The sequence below is a fragment of the Brienomyrus brachyistius genome, chromosome 12 (genome assembly GCF_023856365.1).
Source record: "Brienomyrus brachyistius isolate T26 chromosome 12, BBRACH_0.4, whole genome shotgun sequence".
NCBI classification, from domain to species: domain Eukaryota; kingdom Metazoa; phylum Chordata; class Actinopteri; order Osteoglossiformes; family Mormyridae; genus Brienomyrus; species Brienomyrus brachyistius.
Window position 1 is genome coordinate 17,541,373 of NC_064544.1, and position 24,562 is coordinate 17,565,934.

Genomic DNA, 24,562 nt, shown 5'->3' on the forward strand with positions numbered 1-24,562 from the left:
GTGACTGGTGGGGGAGGGGGGTGGGGTAGATGAAAGATTGCCTTTCAAAGATTAAAGATAATATGTAAATAAACAAGTACAAACAGAAATGGGACTAGAAGTATGTTCAGATATATATGTACAGTATTTGGGAACCATGCATTGGTAACAATGCAACACATCGAAGGAGCCTTGTAGAGCAGCATGGATTAACCTAGAGCACAGTCCTGAAGGCAAGAGCTTGAATAAGCAGGGTCTGGGGTGGGATGGGTCTTTGGAGATGCTGAGGAACTGGCAGCATGGTTCTTGTTGATTGTTGTTTTCTGCAGTTTCCTTGGATATCGGCACAATGGTTGTTGATTCAAGGAAGGTTGGGACCACTGACAGATATTGAGAGGTTGAACATGTACAGTTATGTATCTCTGCAGCCTGGAGCCAGTTGCAAGTATGAGGGTAACTGCAAATAGGAGGGGTTCATTACAAGAGGACCATCAACACATCTGATTGGTTCATTTTTTTCTTTACAGAAAATTTATAGATTTATGATGCAGTGTGGCTTGATATCAAGTACCATTAAGAAGCAATGTTAGCTTAATGGCTAGACAGTATTGTACTAGCCAGTAACACAAACATTGTTTTCTATATTAATATTGCATTATTCATGTAAACACTACGTAAAAATATTGAGATACTGTGTAATTGAAAATGAATTAGCTATTTTAAAACTAGCGAGTGACTATTTTGCAAAATCAGAGTTTCCGGGTAATTCATGATGAATGAGAAGAATTTCTGAAAATGAAACCGTAAATTTAATACATTTATTTTCTCTCCAGTTAGTATTAAGAACAGAATCACAGACCAGCCATATTTAATGTCAGGACAATGACCGCAAATTTGATCAGTGCTTTATTTAGTGAAATGTTCGGTGGACTAATAATCACTTTAACAACTGTTTTCGACTTCCCATGGAGGACCCACCTACTTGCAGCATAAGTCCCTCCTACTTGTGGCTGGCTCCAGGGTTCAGAGACACCCTTCTCAATATGTGGGTGGAGCCACCTGCCAGATCATCAGCACAGGCCTGAGTCCATGTACAGAGACTCCATCCAGCCCCTCTGACTTGTTGGCACTGAGCCTATGCAGGGTCTGCCTTACTTGATATAGAGGCCCAGGTGGCATGCTCACTGTTTACTCTCTCAAAGTGGGCAAAGAAGTCGTTGAGTGTGTCAGGCGCTGCGGTGTCCCTTTGGATGAGGGTGAGATCTGTTGTGTTTGTCCTAATGCTATCCTCAATAAACAGTTCATAGTTGTATTTTGCCTGCTTCGTGCCTTTTATCAGTTTGCCCTGGCATCTCTGTAGGCTTGTGTGTTGGCAGATCTGAAGGCTGCATCCTGTGTTCGCGGAGTCTCCATAAATCACTGTTACACCAGTTTTTGGTTGTTTGAAGGCTTTCTTATTTTAAACATATTCATGTAGGTTAAATTAGTACAACTGTATTCGTAAAGATCAGTGCCCACTGCAAAAATATCTCAATGCTGTGCTCTCAGAGCATCAAAGCAGTGTTGGATTTTTAGTAGCTGGTTTCGTTCTACAGATTAAGTGTTTGCAAGTTTGGGATGATAAACAAAGACGTGAGAGACCTAGATGAGTGTTGCTCTGCATGCATTCGGGACATTTGTATCCCTGCAAGCCTGATACAGTGTGTTGTTTCGTCTGGTTAGGATTTTCCCTTCAGTCTCACACATCCTCTGTGATCATTCAGTAAAACATCCAGATGTGTAGACGGGTTCCTGAGCAGCCAGTACTGTGGTGCTTAAGGGTGCCGTCGTGCCACCTGAAATTTGCCAGCTGAAGTATTAAGGAATCGACAACAGCATGATTCAGTTCCAATGTTCAATTTAAATATGATTTTGAGTATGTGATTAAATTAACCCAGAAAATTATAAAATGACATTATCGGTAACCTTAGCTAGCAGTAAACCTAGCATAGCGTGCGTTGTACTGTAAGGACCAACACTGAGACACACTGGGTGATAACCCTGCAAACTAGTGGTTTCAAGCTTGAAGCTCTGTGGTTTCAGATACTCTTGTTCAGATACTGTTTTTCAGAGGCAGAGAACAGACAGACCTGCTATAATCTCTGTACTCGCTCAGAGGGGCTGAACTTCTCTCTCAGCAGTTCAGCCCATAGCTTACGCATCATCCTAAATACTAAGGCACTTATTTAAATCACATGTGGGTGTCATATCAATTGTGTGCTTCCTTCAGGCATGTAACAGTGACTAACACAATGCAGTGGAAACGTTTATAGGGATCATGTCTGTTGGGGTGAAACTGATCACTATAAGCAGATGAGAATTATAACCGATTTTTTCCTTTTTCTTCTTTTCATGCAGATTACTATCGAATTCACATTTGAATATTTATTACATGAATGTAAGATAATAAAATGGACAGCGTTGCTACTGACTGAATTTTATTGACTTTCAAAATACAGTACAGCTATTTGAAACACTTCAAATTACTGTACAGATTAAATTACTGAACTATATAATTAAAATGGGGTATAATGCAGTACAATGTTGTACATAAAGTATAACTTATTGTAAGTTCACTGCTGCATCTTGGTGGCTTGTTTTTGGTGGTTGTATCTGAGTCTTTATTTGTCACTGAGAGAAAATAATTAGCCTCAGGTAGCAAGCCAAAAGCAGATGGGTTACTATAAGGAAAAGCAGACAAGTAAAAAAAATATATTTACTGTAGACTTCATTTTTTTTTAATATGTTATGCATAAAAATACCCAAAATGAACACTGTAAGTGGACTACTTGATGACAATAAGTGAATCATTTAAACAGTATTATTACAGGAATGATTGTGTCCCAAGGTTTTTGATCCATATAAGCAGTTGATCACTATAACCATGATCACCATAAGCAGTTTTCTATTTTCTACCTATTCAAGACACTCAGTAATTAACACATGCCTTTGTATACAGTAGGTTAGACTACTGTAATGCTCTGTTATCTGGGAGCACACACTGCATATTAAACACCTTGCAGCATATTCAATATGCAGCAGTTTGAATTGTCACCAAGAGCATGAAGTGTGAACACTTAGTTTCCTGCTCTTAATTCCCTGCATTGGCTTCCTGTTAGGTTTAGGACTGACTTCATAGTTCTCCTACTTATATTGAAGGAACTTAAAGGTCTAGCACCCGCCTACCTAACAATTACTTCAAGTTTACAAGCTGCATTGTTCACTCAGATCACAGAACGCAGGTTTCCTTGTCATTCCACATATAAATAAGTGACGTCTGGCGGTAAAGACTTCTGTTACAGGCCCCCTATATTGTGGAATGATGTGCCAGTATTTGTTTAGGATGCCGAATTGGTCTCAGTTTTTAAATGTTGCCTGAAGACCTACTATTTCAGCGTAGCTTACTCACACCTTAACACAAGTCATGCTGGTTCAGTCCCCTGGTGTGGCATGCCGTGACATCTTGGATTTTATTTTATTTTATTCACCTTTATTTAACCAGGCAAGACAAATTAAGAACATGTTTCTTATTTACAACTGTGGCTTGGAAGTGGCTTACAAACTGTGACATTGTGGGTGCAACTCATGAGCTGTGATATTGTAGGTCATACCGCCCTCTATATTCATTATATGAAGTGTTGCTTGTATTTTTCCCTTCTCTATATATTTAGATTGAAGTCCCTTCAGTTTAAAATTTTGGAAAGTACCTTGTTTACGTCAACATTCAATCCCAGTTGAAGCAAGACTCCCCCGCCTAAATAATTACTGAAAAATGGTCCCATTTTGGTTATTTGAAATTGAAAGGATTTTTTGGTCATGTGGATACACATGTCAAAAAACTAATTTTTATTACATTGTGGGGGACATTTGGTCCTCACAATGTGATGTAAACCTAATCCACACACACACACACTCAACACAGGAAACAATTTTCTGACCTTTTATCAACCATGGGGTCATGGAGGAGGGAAAGGGAGAGAGAGGGAGGGAGAGAGAGAGGGAGGGAGAGAGGGAGGGAAGGGGGGGGACATCTCCTGTGCCTTCTGTTGTGTCTTCATTGCCAGCTGCACTTTATATTTTGTCATCACTGCCACTGCTGCCTGCAGTTCATGCTTCTTCAGGATTTTTGTCTTCCTTCACCTGTTGTATGTTTCTGCATTTTTTCCACAGGGTTTAACCCGTTCATCACTTTAGGAATGTGCTCATTTTATATACACTATATTACCTGATGTTGGGTTTGTCTCAGAAAGCAGCTGCTCCTTCTGTTATGGGTCAGATGAGTTTGGTGATAAACGAAGCAGTGATGTAGTGAACACTGGCGATGTTTGTTTGTTTGATTTTGTTTGTCTTTTGTGTCGTGCCTCTGTGTGTTCTGCACCCTTTTGGGCTGTGTATGATTATACTGTTTCCAAGGGACCCGGTACAGTTAATGTTGGAGTCTTTGGGATTGTAAAATATGTCAGTAGATGTGTAAATACTGTTTTATTAAACAAAGCTCTGTAAATATACAGCTAACTGAACTAGCTCTGAGTGCTTAGTCTTTCCACGCCGAGTCCCACATGGCTGCCCTGGTGCCTGTCTCAGGTGCCTGATTCAGGTGTGATAAACAGCAGTGAGCCTGTGATCAAACCAGTGATCGCACACATTTTATTTGTGCAATTAAAATAAAAAAAACTGTAAAAAAAAATTAACTAATTAAACTAAAATTTAACTTAAAATGTAATAAAAGTTTACATGATTTGGAAGATGTCAGGAAATAATGTTAATGGAGAATCAAATTAGAATCTAAAATGAAATAAAGATAATTGTTCTTCATGTTTTGCCAGTCAGACTGGAGGCATTACTGATTGAGGCGCTGATCCAGCTCCTTCTTGACGTGCTGAACCCAGTGAGAGCGGGGATTGACACACAGTTCTTTGCCAATTGTGGTATAAAGTCTGAAAATTCATAAATAAAAAATGCATCTACTTGGATTTCTCCTGCATTCATTTCTTTCCCGAACTAAAAATCAGTTCTGTCATAGACATTTTGCATGCAACAGCCTTTAAACTACAAAGCAGTAATAGTTCAAAACAATATTTACATAATTCCAGGTTTACTGCAGTCCCCTCTGGTCTCTTCATATCCAGCTATTAGGTCTATGCTCAGTTCTCCAGGATAGTATCCAAAACAGCACTCGTCTGGTCCATTGCCATCTGGAGAGATATGAAGAACAGAAAATATATGTACAGGATACATACAAAATATATAAAGCCACTTTGAATACATACATGAAAGACATGCACTGAAAAACTAATTAGAACTATATTCATATCTCACAATTGGGTCCATAATCAGTATAAATCATTTAAATAAAATTCTGACAAAGTCCTGATAAAAGCTGTGAGATGCTGCAGACTTACTATTAGCCAGAGTGGAGGACAGCAGCACTGTCATCAGGAGGAAGACGGTAAAGATCTGATGGTGATTCATGATTCCACTGGACGTTTTTGAAGATCAGTGTCACATCAACAGTTAAACTGGGGCAAGCAGAGTCTAACCACAACCTTTTAGAGGGGTTGTGTAACTCAAAGTGTAACAGGTGGGGTGGATGAAAGATTCAAGATAATACAGAATCATTGTCAGTTTCACAATGATATGTTGTGCAACACCAGTCTAATACCAAGCATTTTGCAATTATTCCAGCAAGGGCAGCAGGGCGATACTCAGTGATAAATGTCAAGTGATCACAGAGGCCCAGATGACACTGCAGTGGGGGGGGGGGGGGGGCGTAGGCCTCATCAGCAACAACGAGTGACGCAGAAAATACAATTACATTATCAGGAAACTTAGCTAGCAGTAAACCTAGCATGTAGGGTGTGTTGTAAGAACCAACACTGAGACACACTAGGTGATAACCCCTGCATACTAGTGGTTTCAAACCTGAAGTCCTATGGTTTCAAATACTCTTGTTCAGGTCAGGTCAGGTCAGCTTGGGGAGCATGCGCTTATGTAGCACATTGCCGCATCCAACACGCAGCAAAACTCCTCGGGATCCCAGCCAGTCATCCCTCAGGCAGATACACGGTCCAGTCCCACCCTCTGGAAGGGACCATTCATCTGCCGCAACCAGGCTTTACATGGGCATCCCCTCAGCCTGGTCCAGCCATTTGGGTCCTCAGCAATGAGGATCCTGTGAGCCGGATCACCCTCAGGGAAACGCGCCACATGGCTGTAGTGACGTAACTGGTGCTCCCTCACAATGCAGGTAATGTGCCTCATTCAGGACTCCTCTAGCAACCACTTATTCAACACAAAGTCAAACCAGTGGTACCGAAATATTCTCGGAAGAGACACAGTACTGAAGGAGTCCAGTCTACGTCTCAGCTCATTGAATAGTGTCCATGTCTCACACTCATACAGCAAGACAGGGAGCATCAGGACTCTAAAAACTTGGACCTACGTCGTCTTGCAAAGATATCGCGAGATATCATCTTGTTGGAGAGACAAGACGTTCCACATGCCTACCCCGATAGGTCGCCTCAAACTGGGACCCAAGTGCCACCATGCAGCTGGTGATGCCTCAGCACCACACCAGCTCCGATCCCCAACAGCCCCGATCCCCAACAGCCCCGATCCCCAACAGGCCCGATCCCCAACAGCCCCGATCCCCAACAGGCCCGATCCCCAACAGCCCCGATCCCCAACAGCCCCGATCCCCAACAGGCCCGATCCCCAACAGCCCCGATCCCCAACAGCCCCGATCCCCAACAGGCCCGATCCCCAACAGCCCCGATCCCCAACAGGTCCGATCCCCAACAGCCCCGATCCCCAACAGCCCCGATCCCCAACAGCCCCGATCCCCAACAACCCCGATCCCCAACAGGCCTGACCCTATTAGCTCTCCGGCAGTTCCGGCTCCCGAAGGTTTTCCCCCATCCCCTTCATGGTGCAGCCTTTCGCGCAGCTACTCCCGCGGAGAGTAATTGAGTATCGTGTTTGTTTGAATCGAGCAGTAGTGAGTTGTTTTACGGTGCAGTTCCATGCAGATTACTATCGAATTCACATTTGCATATTTAGTACATGAATATAAGGAAATAAAATGGACAGTGTCGCTATTGACTGAATTTTATTGACTCTTTCAAACACTTTTCAAATTACTGTACAAATTAAATTACTGAGCTGTATAATTCAAATACATTATAATACAGTACTATATTGCACATAAAATATAGCTTATTGTAGTTTCGCTTCTGCATCTTGGTGGCTTGTTTTTGGTGGTTTATCATAAGCTTGGATGAGTCAATCTTTGTGATTTAGAGAAAATAACTTTATTTTTCCCCGTCATGTTTTCTTTGCACGCAGGATTAGCTTCAGGTTGCTAGCCAGAAGCTGATGGGTTACTAGAAGGTAAAGCATTCAAGTAAAAAAAAAGAGAGAATTACTGTAGATTTGTTTTTTCCATATGTTGTTATGTATAAAAATACCCAAAATGAACACTGTAAGTGGACTACTTGGTTACAATAAGTTAATTATTAAAACAGTATTTTTGAAGGAATGATTCTGTCCCACGCCTTTTGATCCATATAAGAAGCTGATCATTATGACCATGATCACTATAAACAGTTTTCTATTTTCTTCCTATTCAAGGCACTCAGCAATTCATACATGCCTTTGTATACAGTATGTCAGACTACTGTAATGCTCTGTTATCTGGGAGTGCATAACACTATTAAACACCTTGCAGCATATTCAATATGCAGCAGTTTGAATTGTCACCAAGAGCATGAAGTGTGAACACTTAGTTTCCTGCTCTTAATTCCCTGCATTGGCTTCCTGTTAGGTTTAGGACTGACTTCATAGTTCTCCTACTTATATTGAAGGAACTTAAAGGTCTAGCACCCGCCTACCTAACAATTACTTCTAGTTTACAAGCTGCATTGTTCACTCAGATCACAGAACGCAGGTTTCCTTGTTATTCCACATATAAATAAGTGACGTCTGGCGGTAAAGACTTCTGTTACAGGCCCCCTATATTGTGGAATGATGTGCCAGTATTTGTTTAGGATGCCGAATTGGTCTCAGTTTTTAAATGTTGCCTGAAGTCCTACTATTTCAGCGTAGCTTACTCACACCTTAACACAGGACATGCTGGTTCAGTCCCCTGGTGTGGCATGCTGTGACATCTTGGAAGTGGCTTACAAACTGTGACATTGTGGGTGCAACTTATGAGCTGTGATATTGTAGGTCATACCGCCCTCTATATTCATTATATGAAGTATTGCTTGTATTTTTCCCTTTTCTATATATTTCGATTGAAGTCCCTTTAGTTTGCAATTTTGGAAAGTACCTTGTTTATGTCAACGTTCAATCCCAGTTGAAGCAACACTCCCCTGCCTAAATAATTACTACAGCCCTAGCCTTTGTTCCACACGTCATTCATTACACTGCTGAAAAGTATTACTGCAGACCCCCAAAGGAGGATCTACAGTATAGCTGAATGATTACTCAATAAGTTCTGTGCAATCTGATCCACGAGCCTACATTCAAAATGAAATAGTGTGCTATCAGTGAGTAAAACCTGCATGTGAAAAAGCCCTATGATGTACAGCCTGCTTTTGTGATTCACCTCTTAGTTATAAGCATGAGTTGATCAACTTTTATGCAGGTCACTGCAGGTTACAGTCTGACTGCATACTTTGCAGGTAAAAAACCTGATGAAAAATGGTCCCAATTCAGTTATTTGAAATTGAAATGATTTGTTTGTCATATGGGGGCGGCATGGTGGTGCAGTGGTTAGCACTGTTACCTCACACCTCTGGGACCCGGGTTCAAGTCTCCGCCTGGGTCACACGTGTGTGGAGTTTGCATGTTCTCCCCATGTCGTCGTGGGGTTTCCTCCGGGTACTCTGGTTTCCCCCCACAGTCCAAAGACATGCTGAGACTAATTGGAGTTGCTAAATTGCCCATAGGAGTGCATGTGTGAGTGAATGGTGTGTGAGTGTGCCCTGCGATGGGCTGGCCCCCCATCCTAGGTTGTTCCCTGCCTCGTGCCCATTGATTCCGGGATAGGCTCCGGACCCCCCGCGACCCAGTAGGATAAGCGGCTTCCCTGATTGTACCCAGCTGTACCCTGTTGTTTGGTCTATTTCAGTCCGTGTCTTACCTTAGTTCCTTGTCTGTCATTGATGTTTGTGAGCGTCAGTACTCGTTTTCCGTCCTGCCTTCCAAACAAACCCCGTTGTTCCCCGAGTTCTAGCTGTCTGCCTGCTCCTTGATCAATCGCCCTGCCTGAGTGATCCCCCGCTCACCCAGCGATCGTGGCGAACTCTGACAGAATGACATACCGCACCAAAGAGGCAGAGTGGCAGACCAACAGCGATTGCCTCGGTCTGCTGCAGGAGGCCTATTATTGGCTCACCCTTGCCCGACGTCAAGGAGGACCCCGTCACGCTGGACCTGGCCTCCCACAGCTGCGATCTCCTGCTGGCTATGTCCCCATCGGGGGACAGGAACGGCCTGGGAGAAGTGCGTGCCCACCTCTATAAGCTGGTCCAACGGATGACAGTAAAGAGGTTGGGAATGGACGCACCATGCGTTGCGGATAGTGTTCCCCAGCCATCCATCCCAGCGGACGTGGAGTAGCCCATCGCGACCTCCGTGGCGTCCAAGAAGAAGAGGAAAAAGAAGAAGCAAGCGATCGGCCCCGAGATCGTTCTGGGAGCGTGCACGCTCGCCCCCACTTCTTTCCCAACCGGGGAACGGGAGGACTCCCCGGCCGACCTGGACGTCACCACCGCAGCTAGGCTGCACGCGCAGGCAGCGTCTCCCTTCCGAGGAGAACACCCAGCCGCCGCGGAGCTGCCACCGCCCCTCGAGCTGCCACCGCCCCTCGAGCGGTATTGCTTCAGGCCTGAGCGGCTGGCCAACAAGGGGGCCAGCGCAGTGTGGGACGCTATTCCGCGTGTGCCCCCTGCCTCTTAAAGGGGCCACGCCCGGTTCGCCCGCACGGGACTTACCAGTTCCGCCGCCTGCGGCTACGACGCCTGAAGCGCTCCCGCCTCCGCTGCCTGCAGCCCCTGCTCAGCCTGAGCAGGCACCTCCGCTGCCTGCAGCTCCCGCGCCCACGCCCGAGGCACTCTCTCCGCCTCCAATGACTGTGACCCCGACCCCAGTGACTCCCATTCCTGACCCCTCTCCAGTCCCTTCTGCCCCAGTCCCTGAGGAGGTCCCGGAGGACCCCACTGTCGCTTCTCCCTCCTCGGAGGTGAAGGAGCTTGAATAGGACCCCTCGGGGACCCTCTTGGTGACTCCTCTGCCCTCGCCCCGGCAAGCCCGACCCCGACCAAGCGTCGTAATGTCTGTGTCCTGGAAGGGGAGAGGACATAGACGCAGGGCTGGGGTCCCACCCGCCCTGCCCCCTGGCTCGCCCTCCCTCGCCTACGCTGGGGCTCGGTCGGCGCCTGTGGGTCCTGGCCCTCCGGGTCAGCTGTCGCCTGCGGGTCCCCCCTCCACAGCCTCATCACCCTGCCTCACTCCCTCCTCCAGCGTCTTGTCGGTCGCCTGCGGCTCCCCCCCTCTCCTTGCCCTCGCCAGGGTCCCCTCCAGTTCCCTCGTCCCCTTCCCTGGTGATCCCTCCAGCTCCCTCTTCGGCCCCTCCGTCTGTCCCTCGCCCTGTCTCCTCGGCCCCTCCTAGGTCCCCTCTAGGTTCCCGTCGCCCGCTGGGGCTCCCTCGGGTTTTCCATTATTCCCCCTCCTTCTCTCCCTACTCCCCTGCCTATCTCCCTCCTTTGTTTGCTCCTCCTCCCGGCTTTGTCCCTCCTGTCTCCATTCCTCGTCCCTTTGTTTCCCCTCCATTCTCTCCCGGCCCTTTTGTTCCGCCTGTTCCCTCTATGTCTCCATTCCTAGTCTGTCTGTCCGCCTTTCCCGTCCTGTGTCACGTCTTGTCTTGGCTTATGCCCCTGTACCTGTTCTGTCTGTCCGTCCTGTTCCCTGTCCCTTGTTGATGGTTTTGTTCTTCTGTTCCAGGTCCCGTCTCCCTCGTCCCGTCCGTCGCCTCCCCTGAGGCATGCTCGGAGAGCGCACCTTTGGGGGGGGGGGGGGGTTCTGTCATGCCCAGCTTGTACGATCCTCGTGTGTGCCACGCCCCCCTGATTATCCACGTGTGCTTCCCTGATTGTACCCTGTTTGGTCTATTTCAGTCCGTGTTTTACCTCAGTTCCTCGTCTGTCATTGATGTTTGTGAGCGTCAGTACTCGTTTTCCGTCCTGCCTTCCAAACAAACCCTGTTGTTCCCCGAGTTCTGCCTGTCTGCCTGCTCCTTGCCCGATCGCCCTGCCTGAGCGATCCCCCGCTCACCCAGTGATCGTGGCAAACTCCGACAACGCCTAAGTGTATGTCTGCATTCTCAAGTGGCTCACTGGGTTACGATGCATCTGATTGGTAAGCTGCCGGTTCAAATCCCTGCATTGCCAGAGTGATTTTATCATTGCTCCCCCCCCCCCCCCCCCCCCCCCCCCCCCCGCTGGAGGGTTCAAATAGAAGGCTATGGAAATTATCCCTTTATCTTCTTATATTGTTTCCCAGTGTATATCCACGCTGAAATGTTTAGCTAATGCAGTGCCACAGATTTTCTTTTGTGTTTGGTATGAAGCCCCATCAGATCCATGATTTCAATTATGTTCATGAGGAAAAAGTTTAACCCAGTTGTGAAATGATAACTATTCCTTTTGTCCTGTTGCTGGATGTAAATATGTATCCATTTTCTGTACTTGCATACATACAGAATGCATACATTTATGTTATTGATTCATATATTGAATGTTTCTCTGTCTTTCCCAGATGCCCACCATCCGGAGCCTCTGAAGGTCGGGAAGAATGCTACTTTGTAAATTAAACATTTTTAATGAAAAACCTGAGTTAGCCACCATAATCTTTCAATATTTATTTAGTAATATGCCTGCAAACAGATTATGTGCAATTCAAATAAAAATCGAACAGTAAAAAAATAAAAAACTAACAATATAAAAATACAAAATGCAGTAAAAGTTTACATGATTTGGAAGATGTCAGGAAGTAATGTTAATGGAGAATCAAATTAGAATCTAAAATTAAATAAAGATAATTGTTCTTTATGTTTTGCCAGGCAGACAGGAGGCATTACTGATTGAGGCGCTGATCCAGCTCCTTCTTGACATGCTGAACCCAGTGAGAGCGGGGATTGACACACAGTTCTTTGCCAATTGTGGTATAAAGTCTGAAAATTCATAAATAAAAAAAAATGCATCTACTTGGATTTCTTCTCCATTCATTTCTTTCCCGAACTAAAAATCAGTTCTGTCATAGACATTTTGCATGCAACAGCCTTTAAACTACAAAGCAGTAATAGTTCAAAACAATATTTACATAATTCCAGGTTTACTGCAGTCCCATCTGGTCTCTTCATATCCAGCTATCCGGTTTATCCTCAGTTTTCCAGGATAGTATCTAAAACAGCACTCCTCTGGTCCATTGCCATCTGGAGAGATATGAAGAACAGAAAATATATGTACAGGCTACATACAATATATATACAGCCACTCTGAGTACATACATGAAAGATGCACAGCGAAAAACTAGCAAGAACTGTATTCATATGTCACAATTGGATCCATAATCTTTATGAATCATTAAAATATAATACTGACAAAGTCCTGATAAAAGCTGTGAGATGCTGCAGACTTACTATTAGCCAGAGTGGAGGACAGCAGCACTGTCATCAGGAGGCAGAAGGCAGAGATCTGATGGTGCTTCATGATTCCACTGGACGTTTGTGAAGATCAGCGTCGCTTCTACAGTTAATCGGAGGCCAGTAGAGTCGAACCACGACCTTTTAGAGGGGTTGTGTGTCTGCAGGTGGCAGGGGTGGGGTGGATGAAAGATTAAAGATAATATAGAAACGCACAATATTCAGATGGGATTAGATCTAGATTCAAAAATATATGTACAGTATTGTTGGACCAATGCAAAATGATAATAGTGCCACATATGAAAAAGGTGTAAATACAGTAGCACAAAGAGCATATGACTGAAGCCATGCATTCTATTGCTTATCGGTGAGGGGGAGGTAGAACCAAGAGGTTTCACAATAATTTGTTGTGCAGTACCAGTCTTGTGACAATCATTTTGCAATTATTTCAGTAAGGGAAATGACAACATGTTTCTTTGGTATCTGTATAATGGTTGTTGTTTTAAGGAAGGTTGGGACCTCTGACAGAGACAGTTAAAGGCTAAATATATTGGTAAAGGCACCTGCTAGATCATGAGCAGCGGCAGTGAGTACATGTCCAGACATTTCCTTGCAGCTCCACTACTTTGCTAGCACTTGGCCTGTGAAGGGTGTACCTTAATTTCTTGGTCTGGAGGATACAGATCTGCTCACCCTCAAATGATGAGATTCTGATGGCAGGTTATCTGTATCAAATGAGCAATTCAGTCATTAGGTTTGTCAGGCAGTGAGGTGTCCCTTTGGATGAGTGTGCAGGGCTGCTGCATTCCTAGTCTGTGACACACTGAACAGCTTGCCATGGGCAGCGGAGATTGTTGTTCCTGAGGCTTGTGGCTCTCTACAAATGCCAAAAGTATTGAGACACCTGCCTTTACTCACACACAAACTTTAATGACATCCCATTCTTTATACATAGGCTTTAATATGGAGTTGACCCACCCGTTGCAGCTATAGCAGCTTCAACTCTTCCAGGAAGGCTGTCCACAAGGTTTAGGGGTGTGTTTATGGGGATTTTTGCCCATTCTTCCAGGAGAGCATTTGTGAGGTCGGGCACTGATGTTGGAAGGAAGGCCTGGCTCACAGTCTCCACTCTAACTCATCCCCAAGGTGTTCTATTGGGTTGAGGTCAGGGCTCTGTGCAGGCCAGTCAAGCTCCTCCACACCAGACTTGCTCATCCATGTCCTTATGGACCTTGCATTGTGCACTGGTGCGCAGTTATGTTGGAACAGGAAGGGACCATCTCCAAAATATCCAAAATGGCTTTGAATGCTGCAGGTCCTTTCACTAGAATTAAGGGGCAAAGCCCTGAAAAACAACCCCACACCATAATACCCCCTCCACCAAACTTTACACTTGGCACAATGCAGTCAGGCATATAGCGTTCTCCTGGCGACTGCCAAACCCAGACTCGTCCATCGGATTGCCAGACAGAGAAGTGTGATTCGTCACTCCAGAGAACACGTCTCCACTGCTCTATAATCCAGTGGCAGCATGCTTTACACAAATGCATCTGACACTTTGCATTGCACATGTAAGGCTTGGATGCAGCTGTGGCCATGGAATCCCATTCCATGAAGTTCTCTACGCACTGTTCTTAAGCTAATCTGAAGGTCACAGCTATTGACTATTAGCTATTGCTATGGTAGCTATTGACTCTGCAGACAGTTGGCGACTTCTGTACACTGTGCGCCTCAGCATGCGTTGTCCCTGCCCTGTAATTTTACATGACCTACCACTTTGTGGCTGCCTTGCTGTTGTTCCCAATTGCTTCCACTTTGTTATAATACCACTAACAGTTGACCGTGGAATATTTAGTAGTGAGGAAATTTCACGAATGGACTTATTGCACAGGTGGCATCCTGTCACGGTACCACGCTTGAATTCACTGAGCTCCTGTTTGTAGAAGCAGTCTGCATGGCTTGGTGCTTGATTTTATACACCTGTGGCTATGGAAGTGATTACAATACCAGAATGAAATGAATTTGGATGGGTGTCCCAATACTTTTGGCAATATAGTGTAGTTCATGTTCGTATGTTGCTTTCTTTTTGCTTTTTAAGAAAATTTCCCCCCGCCATCTTTGCAGGCTTGTTTGTTGGCAGATCAGGAACCTGCATCCCATGTTTTGAGTGATCTCCAGGTGTCAGTGGGGGCCGTGTGTGGCTCAGGGGGCTACACCACTGTTGCCACTTCAAGCCTGACCAGAATAGTCAGTTGGCCCTGTAGTAAGACCCCTACCCCCCCAGGGGTGCTGCACACTGGTTGACCATATGCTGTGACCCCCAAGGCTGACTCACCTGTATGTTTCTCATGGAAAGCAAGATGGGGTAGACAGGAGGAGAACTTCCCCACAGGGATTAATAAAGTATTATTCTAAAGTATGGTTTTTGGTCTGGAAAGGCTTTAATTCCCTTTTTAATGGTAACATCGAGACTGTGTAAGTTTATGTGTGTTAAAACAGTAGAAGTATATATATCAGGATCAAACAGTTCATCAAACTGCTACTGTATGTCAGTCCAAATTTTCACAGTAGTGGGGCTTGGGTTGGGTCTACTGATCAGGGGTTTGTAAGTGGGGATGAGAAACAGAGGTATGTCATCTGAGAAAATTAAATGGGCATTGCTTTGTATGTAATCGGGACATTTGTATACGCTTGACCTAGTGTGTTATTTCACAAAGTTGGGTTTTTGACATTTCTGTATAAATGAGGTAAATAATAATAATAATACATTTTATTTATAGTGCCCTTTACATCCCAGGATCTCAAAGGGCTACAAGTTAAAATAAAAAGAGACAAAATAAATAATTTAAAAGTAAACAAATTTAAAACCTCTAAGTGGAGGAACCAAAGGTTTTGTTAAAAGAAATGTCTTTAGATGCTTTTTAAAGCAGTCAGTGGGTTGTGGTGCCCTCAGGAAGTGAGGGAGGGCATTCCATAGGCGTGGAGCAGCAGCACAGAAAGCCCTATAGTCTCCCATAGTCTTCAGATTGGTTCTTGGTTTGTGGAGGAGGTTTGCCTGCGTAGAACGGAGGGAACGTGTTGCGTGTTGTGGGTTGATAAGTTCTTTGAGGTGGGGGGGGAGGCATGTCCATGGACGCATTGGTGTGTGAGAAGCAAAACCTTATACTCAATCCTGGCGGAGACGGGAAGCCAATGAAGTGAGTGGAGAATGGGAGTGATGTGCTCATGTTTTCGCACTCTCATCAGGATCCTAGCTGCAGAGTTTTGAATGTATTGGAGCCTCTGAAGGCTCTTGCTAGGTATCCCAAAGAGAAGTGCATTACAGTAGTCCAGTCTAGAGGAGATAAAGGCATGGACCAGTTTTTCAGCATCAGATATGGAGAGAATGGGGCGGAGTTTGGAAATGTTCCGGAGATGGTAGAAGGAGGTCTTACAGAGATGGTTGATATGGGATTCAAAGGTGAGTTGGGGATCCTCAAGGTAATACTGTCTTGAGGTCTGTATGGTAAAGAAAAGGTGCCATTTTTAACACTGTACACGGAAATAAGATGCATATTTTAATGGACAAAAACTGCGCTTTATATTCATTTAGTAACCATTTTCATATCAGGTAGTTTTTTAATTTGCCTTTTACTTTAATCCAGCAGCAATATCTTTACAACTAGAATTCAGGTACTTCATAGCCATGTGCAGATGATTGGACTGCAGTCCCAAGACTTTTAAATGAAGTCCCAAGGTTTTACAGGAATGTTTTATTTAGGCAAGAACACAAAAGCCTCATCCAAAACAGGAGACCAACTTCATTTGAGAGCTTGAAATGGCAAATAAAGAGGGAAAAATTTAATTATGTGCACGTTTTAGGGACTTCGTGGGCAAAGCAAACTAAGTTGTGCTCGTGATGTAGAACCTTAATAACATAAGTAATATTTTTTGAAAATCCATATTCAGGCTCCTCCTGGGCTCCATAAAGAATTAATTAAAACACAGGAACCAATGAAACCTAGGGATGGGACAGACTGTAGAAGGGCATCAAACAGGGGCACTAGAACTGACAGATCGAATACTAGCAGCTGGATCAGGGCAACCTGATTGGGGAATTCTACTGGGCACTGGACTCGGGAACTGGAGCTATGGGGGGAGGGGGAGGATGAGAGCGGACACACACCAGAAGAATATCCAACAGGACACTTCCAGTGGCTGTCAACATAATGACAGTGAATAGAAGCTATTCCTTTTCTATTCAAACTCTCTATACAGAGAACTGTCAGTTGATTGTGTGACTTTGGTCCTTAGTTTGTTTTTGTCACGATCTGGCGCGGGGAGAGCGGCGATCGTGCGAGGCGAACGGGTAGGAAGCAGGCAGACAGGCGGAAGTCGGGGTAAACCAGGGATTTAATAAGGACAGGGAGCATGGGACATGTAACGCCAACTAACATCAATGACAGACCAAGCAAACTGGGGAGACCAGAACTTAAATACACAAGACTGATTGAAAGCAAAAGGAAACAGCTGGGTACAATTCGGGAAACACACGCGGGTAAGTAGGGGGCGTGGCCCACAGGAGGAGCGGACGAGCTGGGCGTGACAGTTTTAAATAAATAAACCAATTTTTTTTGTTCTGCCTCCCAATGTATGACTTCACTAAAGTTCAGCTGTTGAAGTGTCACTGATGGGACTTCATACCAAAAAATGTAAATACAGTCAGATCGGTCGATCCATCCATCCATCCATCCATCCATCCATCCATCCATCCATCCATCTTCCAAACCGCTTATCCTTCTGGGTTGTGGGGGGTCCGGTGACTATCCCGGAAGCTATGGGCACGAAGCAGGGAACAACCCAGGACAGGGGGGCAGCCCATCACAGTACAGTAAGATCCTTGATTTCAATTATTTTCAAAAGAAAAAATTCTAACCCAGATAAATAAAAATTATTTTTTTTTGGGCCTGTTGCTGTACACAAATATCCATGTCGTATGCTTACATACATAGAGAATGCATAGATTTATATTTTCATTCTTACATTGTATGTTTCTCTAATTGTCTTTTTCATATGTCCACCAATGAGAGGAATGTTATTTTGTAAATAGTTCTTGTTCAGTAACGTATGCAAAGCATTATATTTGTAATTCAAACTGAACATTCTTCTTGTTTTTTCCAGCAGGCAGGAGGCGTTACTGATGCTGTTCCATCTTCTACTTGACCTCCTGAACCCAATGATCTCTAAGTCTCCCGAAAGCTAAGATGAGGAAATATAACGAAGCGTATGTAGCGCTTGGCTTCACTGTGATTACGGTGGGAGACGAGGAAAGACCGGTATGTTTACTGTGTCTAAAAATGTTGGCAGCGGACAGCATGAAGCCAAATAGATTAAGGCGTCATTTAAAGACATTACACCTCAACCACGCTGATAAACCGCTTGGGTTTTTTTGCCGAAAACGTGCCGAATATTGCCAACAATCATCCTGCTTTGTGAATTCTACTTCAGTAAACCAACGAGCACTGTAAGCATCATATAAGGTGGCGCACCAAATTGCTCAGTGCGAAAAACCCCACACCACAGCAGAGGAGCTGATACTGCCTGCAGCATTAGACATGGTCTCTGTCATGCTGGATGACACAAGTGCTGCAAAAATGAAAACTATCCCTCTGTTTAATGACACTGTCGGCAGACTGTTATGCAGAGGTCTACCTATAACAATTTTATAGACAAATTATACATATATTTACAGTCGCGGCGGAGAGTTGGGGGAGAAATGATTACTTCTTCCTAGTGGGGGCGTAACAGGAAACAATTGAGAAGCACTGGTTTAACCCCAAGTCTGAGTTTGGTATAACATGTCTGTGCCATTACTACTTTGCACTAGCAGCCGACAGTCAATAAAGGCGTAACTTGCTGTAAAAGATCTGCCCCCCCCATTTTAAAACAATAACTTTTTATTTCTTAATGGCCCAAATGCTGCCACATTGGGGTCAGAATTGGGATTGCATGTAGTCAGTTTAATGACTTAATCTGAAGGCTTCAGCGAATTAAGACTGTAAGATGTCATGGAAGAGAGGAAGTGACTGCAGACCAGAAGGGGGCCCCGGGACATGAGCATTATGCCTCCCTGGGGCCTCCTGATGGATCTAGCCCATCTTGTCTACAGCACTGCCAGTATCAGGCAGAAGAATGAACCCCAGAGAAGTGCAGAAGTGTACCTTGTGGCATGGCACAGTGGATGTAGCAATGCAGAGACGCCCATCCGCCTGGTGTTGGTGGGAGAAGTGCTCCAAGCCCTCCCCTGTTCCCCAATGAGCGTTGCAACTGGGCCACTGTGGTGGCAGTTTTGTAGCAGCAACTCATCCAGCAACTATCAGGGGAGATCTGGTGAGGCAGTGTAACTCTAAGGGCATTTGGATCTCAACATATATGCATGGCAGGGCTATCTGAACGTCCCCAGCACCGTGCAGAAGGAGCTGGTTCTCCATGCCTTTTTACAGACACTATCACCTGTGTGGCTGAGGTAACATGCCCCTCTGTAGGCACCAGCTTCGCTTGCAGAAGCTCTGACAGGAGCCAAGAGACCAGATCCGATCCTGACCCAGATCACACCAACTACCAATCACATCATGCCAGTCACTGCAAAACTGTGTCCGCAATACCAGGGACCCAGATGTAGATGGGGAACAGTCTATGTGAGTGATCCTCACATGTGTCTCTGTGCCTGCCCTGGTTGTTCCTCTACCTGCCAGGACACACTCGCCTCAAGGTGCCCTGGCTTAGCGCCACTCGCCACTCGGTCCTGACTTCCCCCTGCTGACCACAAGGTGTCCCGGCCTTACAGTACCTCCTCTTGATGTCCTGCTGGAGTCCGCTGTGTCGTGTACAGTATGCACTGACACCACTATATTTTAGGCTCATTATTAAAAATGTAAATTAACAGCACTGAAAAGTTTAAAAGTCATTGCGAGAAACGTGAGATTCTATGGTCACAAAGACAGCTAACATGTGAGTGAGGCTCGTGGCCGACATAAATATGCATAGTGTACCCAAGCCAAGTCTTTTAAAATTGCAGATATACAGTAATAGGCACTAACAGTAACAAAAATTTTGCATTACTGATATTTATATACCGTCACAACCTGCTCATTCAATGCTCCTGTGTGCCACGCCCCCTATTTACAGCATGTGGAATCCCGGTGTTTTCAGCTGTGTCTAGTTGCTGTTAATTGATTCAGTGCTTCCGTGTCCGTCTTGCCCCTATCCGGTCATTGATGTTCATGCTTTTGTTGTGTTCTGTGGTTTCTGTAATTTCTAAATAAATCCCCGTTCATCCAATTTCACAACATCTGTGCTGCTTTCCCGGACGCAGTCCTTAACAATATACTTTATAATTTTATGTGATCCAAATCACTTTCAGTGTTTCTGATGAATAACCAAAACCACGCATGTCAAATGCACAAATACTGAATGAAGGGGGTTCTGAACTCTGTCGGAATAAAAAAGCTTCTTAGGTCAGTGCTGATTTTTCTTAAGTGTGAACACAGTAAAATTTATACAAACTAGATGCCTTCAGACTTACATTCTTTCAAAAGTTTAATTACTACTTATCAGTGTTTTGTGCTAGAAACTTATGTGCACTTTTTGACTAGAAATGGGATATAGTGATTTTTTGAATGACTGATTTCATTATATTTTTGCGAAAGTTATTGCATTAGTACATGATCCTGTTGGCTATGGGTTTATTCCTGGAGCGTGGTGGCATGACATTTGTTTGAGCAGCATGAACACATTACATTTTCCTATACTTAGCATACTCAAACAATGACGCTACAACACTAAATGTGGACAGTTTACACATACTTCCTCATACTCATAATACAACTGAAAACATGATTCATCGACCAGCCAACCTTCTTCCACTAACCATAGTTCCTGTTCCACTGCTTGTGTGCATGTGCCCATATTGTAGGCTCTTTTGACACTGAACTGGGGTTAGAATGCGTGCTGTGACAGATTATATGTGTCTGATTTCTATGCTTTTTTTCTCTTTTTTTCCTTTTTTTCTTTTTTCCCTTTTTTCTTTCTTTTTCTATGCTTACATACATAGAGAATTAATTCATTTATATTGTTAATTGTTACGTTGTATGTTTCTCTAATTGTCTTTTTCAGATGCTTAGCAACCAGAGGAACGTTGTTTTGTAAATGAAATGATTTAAATGAAAAAATGATTCAGCCAGTATAACCTATCAGTAGTCTTTATTAAGTAAAATTCTTATAAAACAGTATTCGTGCAATTCAAATTTAAGTACTGGTTCTATAAATCTTTAGGTATTAAACTATAAAATGCAGTTGAAGTGTATATGATTTGGAAGATGCCAGGAAATGAAGTTGAAGGGGAATTTAACCACTGTTTAAAAAACTAGAAACACTAAATATAAAAGCACTAAAGTATAAAAAGCAGCAAAAGTATGAAGATTTGGAAGATGACAGGAAATAATGTTACAGGAAAATAAAACAGATGTGATTTCAGAAATCATTCTTCATGTTTTGCCAAGCAGGCAGGAGGTGTTACTGAAAGAAGCGCTGGTCCAGCATCTTCTTCACCCCCTGAACCCAAGGAACACTGGGATCGACACACACTTCTTTGCCCTTTTTGGTGTAAAGTCTGAAAATGAAAAAGAAAATGACTTGGGTCTGCGTGTCACTTGTTACAAACCTTCCCTATATACATCTTAACCTGAACTACAAATCAGTTCTGTCATAGACATTTTGCATGCAACAAGCTTTAAACCACAAAGCAGTAATATTTCAAAACAATATTTACATAATTCCAGGTTTACTGCAGTCCTTTCTGGTTTCCTCATATCTAGCTATCAAGTCCTTCCTCACTCTTCTTGGAAAGTATGTAAAACAACAGTGTTGTGGTTCATTGCCACCTGGACAAGAAGTATGGAAAATGAATAAACATTCGGCACAGAAAACATATACAGCCACTCTGAATAAATGAAAAAAAAATAGAAAAACTGGTCAGAACTGTATTCATATCTCAGTTGGTCCATAATTTCTGATAGAAGCTGTGAGATGCTGCAGACTTACTTTGAGCCAGAGTGGAGGACAGCAGCACTGTCATCAGAAGGCAGAAGGCAGAGATCTGATGGGACTTCATGATTCCACTGGATGTTTCTGAAGATCAGCGTCGCTCCTACAGCTAAACTGAGGCCAGCAGAGTCGAACCACGACCTTTTAGAGGGGTTGTGTGTCTGCAGGTGGCAGGGGTGGGGTGGATGAAAAATAAAAGAAAAAACCTTTACCACTTAATGCACCTAAAATAGTCTGACCACAGGCAAGATGCTGGGGCAGAATTTGCTGGGACTGACATCACATGCATTCTGAACATAAGCTATGGCAGATATTAACATGCTACAGTGCATGTTTGCTATTGGCTGCTTTTCAAACCACATAGAGCCACCTGACTAAGTTTGTGGCAACTACCCTAAGCAAGCTATAACCTTTACAGGTTAAAACCTTAATTTATTTGCACTTCGGTTTGAGACATCTATAGTGACATCCCAATGCTCTTCTGAAGGATCCGCAATAGCTTGATAATGTCTGATAAGATTTCTCAATATACCAAGGAAAAATGATTATATATGTCCAGCTATCCTATTTGCAAGGACTGGTGGATTCAAGGGGGGGGGGGCTGCCCCCCTGGTTCTATCATGACTGAACATAATAACATTATAAAGAGCACATTGCTAATGTGCTCTTTATAATTCCACTATTCCACCAAAATTCCACTATTGGCTGTCCTTCACATGATTCAATCACTGCCAAACTCGGGGGGGGGGGGGGGATTCCGCTCATGTACGCTTCGTCATATCGCTGCTAACCGGGAGAGCACGCGATTAGGCCACGGCTTTATGGACCGATAACAGCCCTTTCCTAGACACAGCACGGGAGTTCCAACACACCTTCACTGAAATCTTCGATCATCCGGCAGTGGGACACAGCCTGGGAGAGTGGCTGTTTGACTTAAAACAAGGCTCCTGGTCAGTGGCGGAAATTTTCTTAGAAAAATTAACTGGCTGGAGGATTGTCTCTGGATCATGTATCGCCGCACATTAAACTCCGAGATCCGGGATGAACTGGCCTCCTGGCGGAGAAACGCCGTCCTTTGCAGATTATGTGCGGTTGTCAGTAACTTTGGATAATGCAGTGAGAGAGCGTCCGACGCCCCCATACGGAGGCTGCGTCCACAGCCCGAGCTGCCACATCCGATCACCCAGAGCCCATGCAGCTGGGACGTTCCTCACTCACCACCGCAAAGCGACGCCGCCGCACGACGATCAGTGGCTGCCTGTACTGCATGCAACCGGAACATCTCCTGTGGGCTTGCACCTCCACCAAGATAGGCTTGTTGACTTTCGTGGGTGTGTCCCAAAGTCAGTTCACAGTACCTGTGGTTATTACATATGGAGGGGAACACTTCCCCACCAGGGATCTGCTAGTTTCTGGGGCAGCGGGGAGTTTCATGGATCTCGCCTTAGCCAAACAACTCAAGATTCCCCGGCAGACGCTCTCTACCCCGGTGGCTGTCCTAGGAGTGAATGGAGACCCCTTACATGGCGGGCGAGTCACCCACCGTACAGGACCTCTTACCTTAAGGGTAGGGGTTCTCCCTTGGGAAACCATAGACCTCCTGGTGCTTCTGAAAACTAGGGACCCTTTAATCCTTGGCTATCCCTGATTACAGGAGCATAATCCACATATTGATTGAAACACAGGTGAGCTTGCGGCTTCGTCTCCCACTTGTTTCACTCGGTGTCTCTCCCTCTCTTGCAATGCTTTGTTGGTGGAGAGCCTGGATCCGGAGGACCTGTCCATCATCCCAGAGCATTACAAAGACTTCACAGATGTTTTCAGCAAATCATTCTTTTTCAGCTACCCCCTCACAGGGAATGCGATTGCGCCATAGATCTCCTGGAGGGGGCGCCACTCCCGAAAGGACGCCTCTACCCTCTGTCCTTGCATGAAGAGAAGGCTATGGATGCATATATCCGAGAGGGCCTTAACCCTCTGGGGTTGAGTGCATTGTCGACGATGTTTTTTTCGTGTCTCTTTCAGTTTATATCTCGCTGAAATCTTTTTGTCGGAACATGAAAAAAACGCTGACTAAATTCGTAATCTGTCTTCTTTTCAAAACGTCCATTGTCGGAACTATTAAAGTTTTTAAAATTAGGTTAAATTGCCAAAAAATAAGTGTAGTGCCGCGCTCACCTGAAGATCGCTATTCGCTTTCTAAATAGCCGCATTTCCATGTATTCAAATCATATTCGCATGGTATAAACAACGCAGCGGTGAAACGCGATCCAGATACATCCCCATCAGAGCCATAAAGGGGGGGGGGAAGGGGGGTGTGGCCAGGTGTGAATGGTTCATTCATACATATGAAAGTTGCTACATATTCAATGAAAGGAGCCCAAAATAGTGACATGAGTTCGGTTTTTCCTATTTATTTATCTATCAAACTGAATATTGCAACTACACCATTTAGTCATCTTCACGTAGCCAAGACTTTGGTGATCAGATATCTGGGGTCAAAACTGCCACCATTGCTTACTATGTACTTTTATAATGTTTCTGCAAGTGTTTCAAACTGCATTTTGCAATGTCTATACTTTGATGTCAAATTACAAACTTCACATAAATCTGACATATTTACCAAAGATTAAGATTAAGACACTAAGATTAAGATGAGTTTAATGCCAAAACAAATATATAAGAAATTATTTATTTGCCATGAATTAAGTTTATGACATTGAATGAAATGTATGATCATGCCCCAGTCAGTGA

At 44.3% G+C, this 24,562-nt stretch overlaps 3 long non-coding RNA genes across 3 annotated transcripts in view; 2 read left to right on the plus strand and 1 right to left on the minus strand.

Moving 5' to 3' along the window:
- Window positions 1–4,642: 4,642 nt before the first annotated feature.
- On the minus strand, window positions 4,643–5,560 carry LOC125705114 (uncharacterized). Its single transcript, XR_007381424.1, has 3 exons — window positions 5,421–5,560; window positions 5,102–5,213; window positions 4,643–4,955 (listed from the first exon to the last, which is right to left on the minus strand). It is a non-coding gene; the product is annotated as an uncharacterized LOC125705114 (long non-coding RNA).
- Window positions 5,425–24,562, plus strand: part of LOC125705121 (uncharacterized) — a 41,784-nt gene continuing 22,646 nt past the window's right edge. Inside the window, exons 1-2 of the long non-coding RNA XR_007381436.1 lie at window positions 5,425–5,467; window positions 21,853–21,975. This is a non-coding gene — a long non-coding RNA (uncharacterized LOC125705121). The remainder of the gene's footprint in view (window positions 5,468–21,852; window positions 21,976–24,562) is intronic.
- On the plus strand, window positions 11,357–12,252 carry LOC125705123 (uncharacterized). Its single transcript, XR_007381438.1, has 3 exons — window positions 11,357–11,439; window positions 11,839–11,864; window positions 12,143–12,252. It is a non-coding gene; the product is annotated as an uncharacterized LOC125705123 (long non-coding RNA).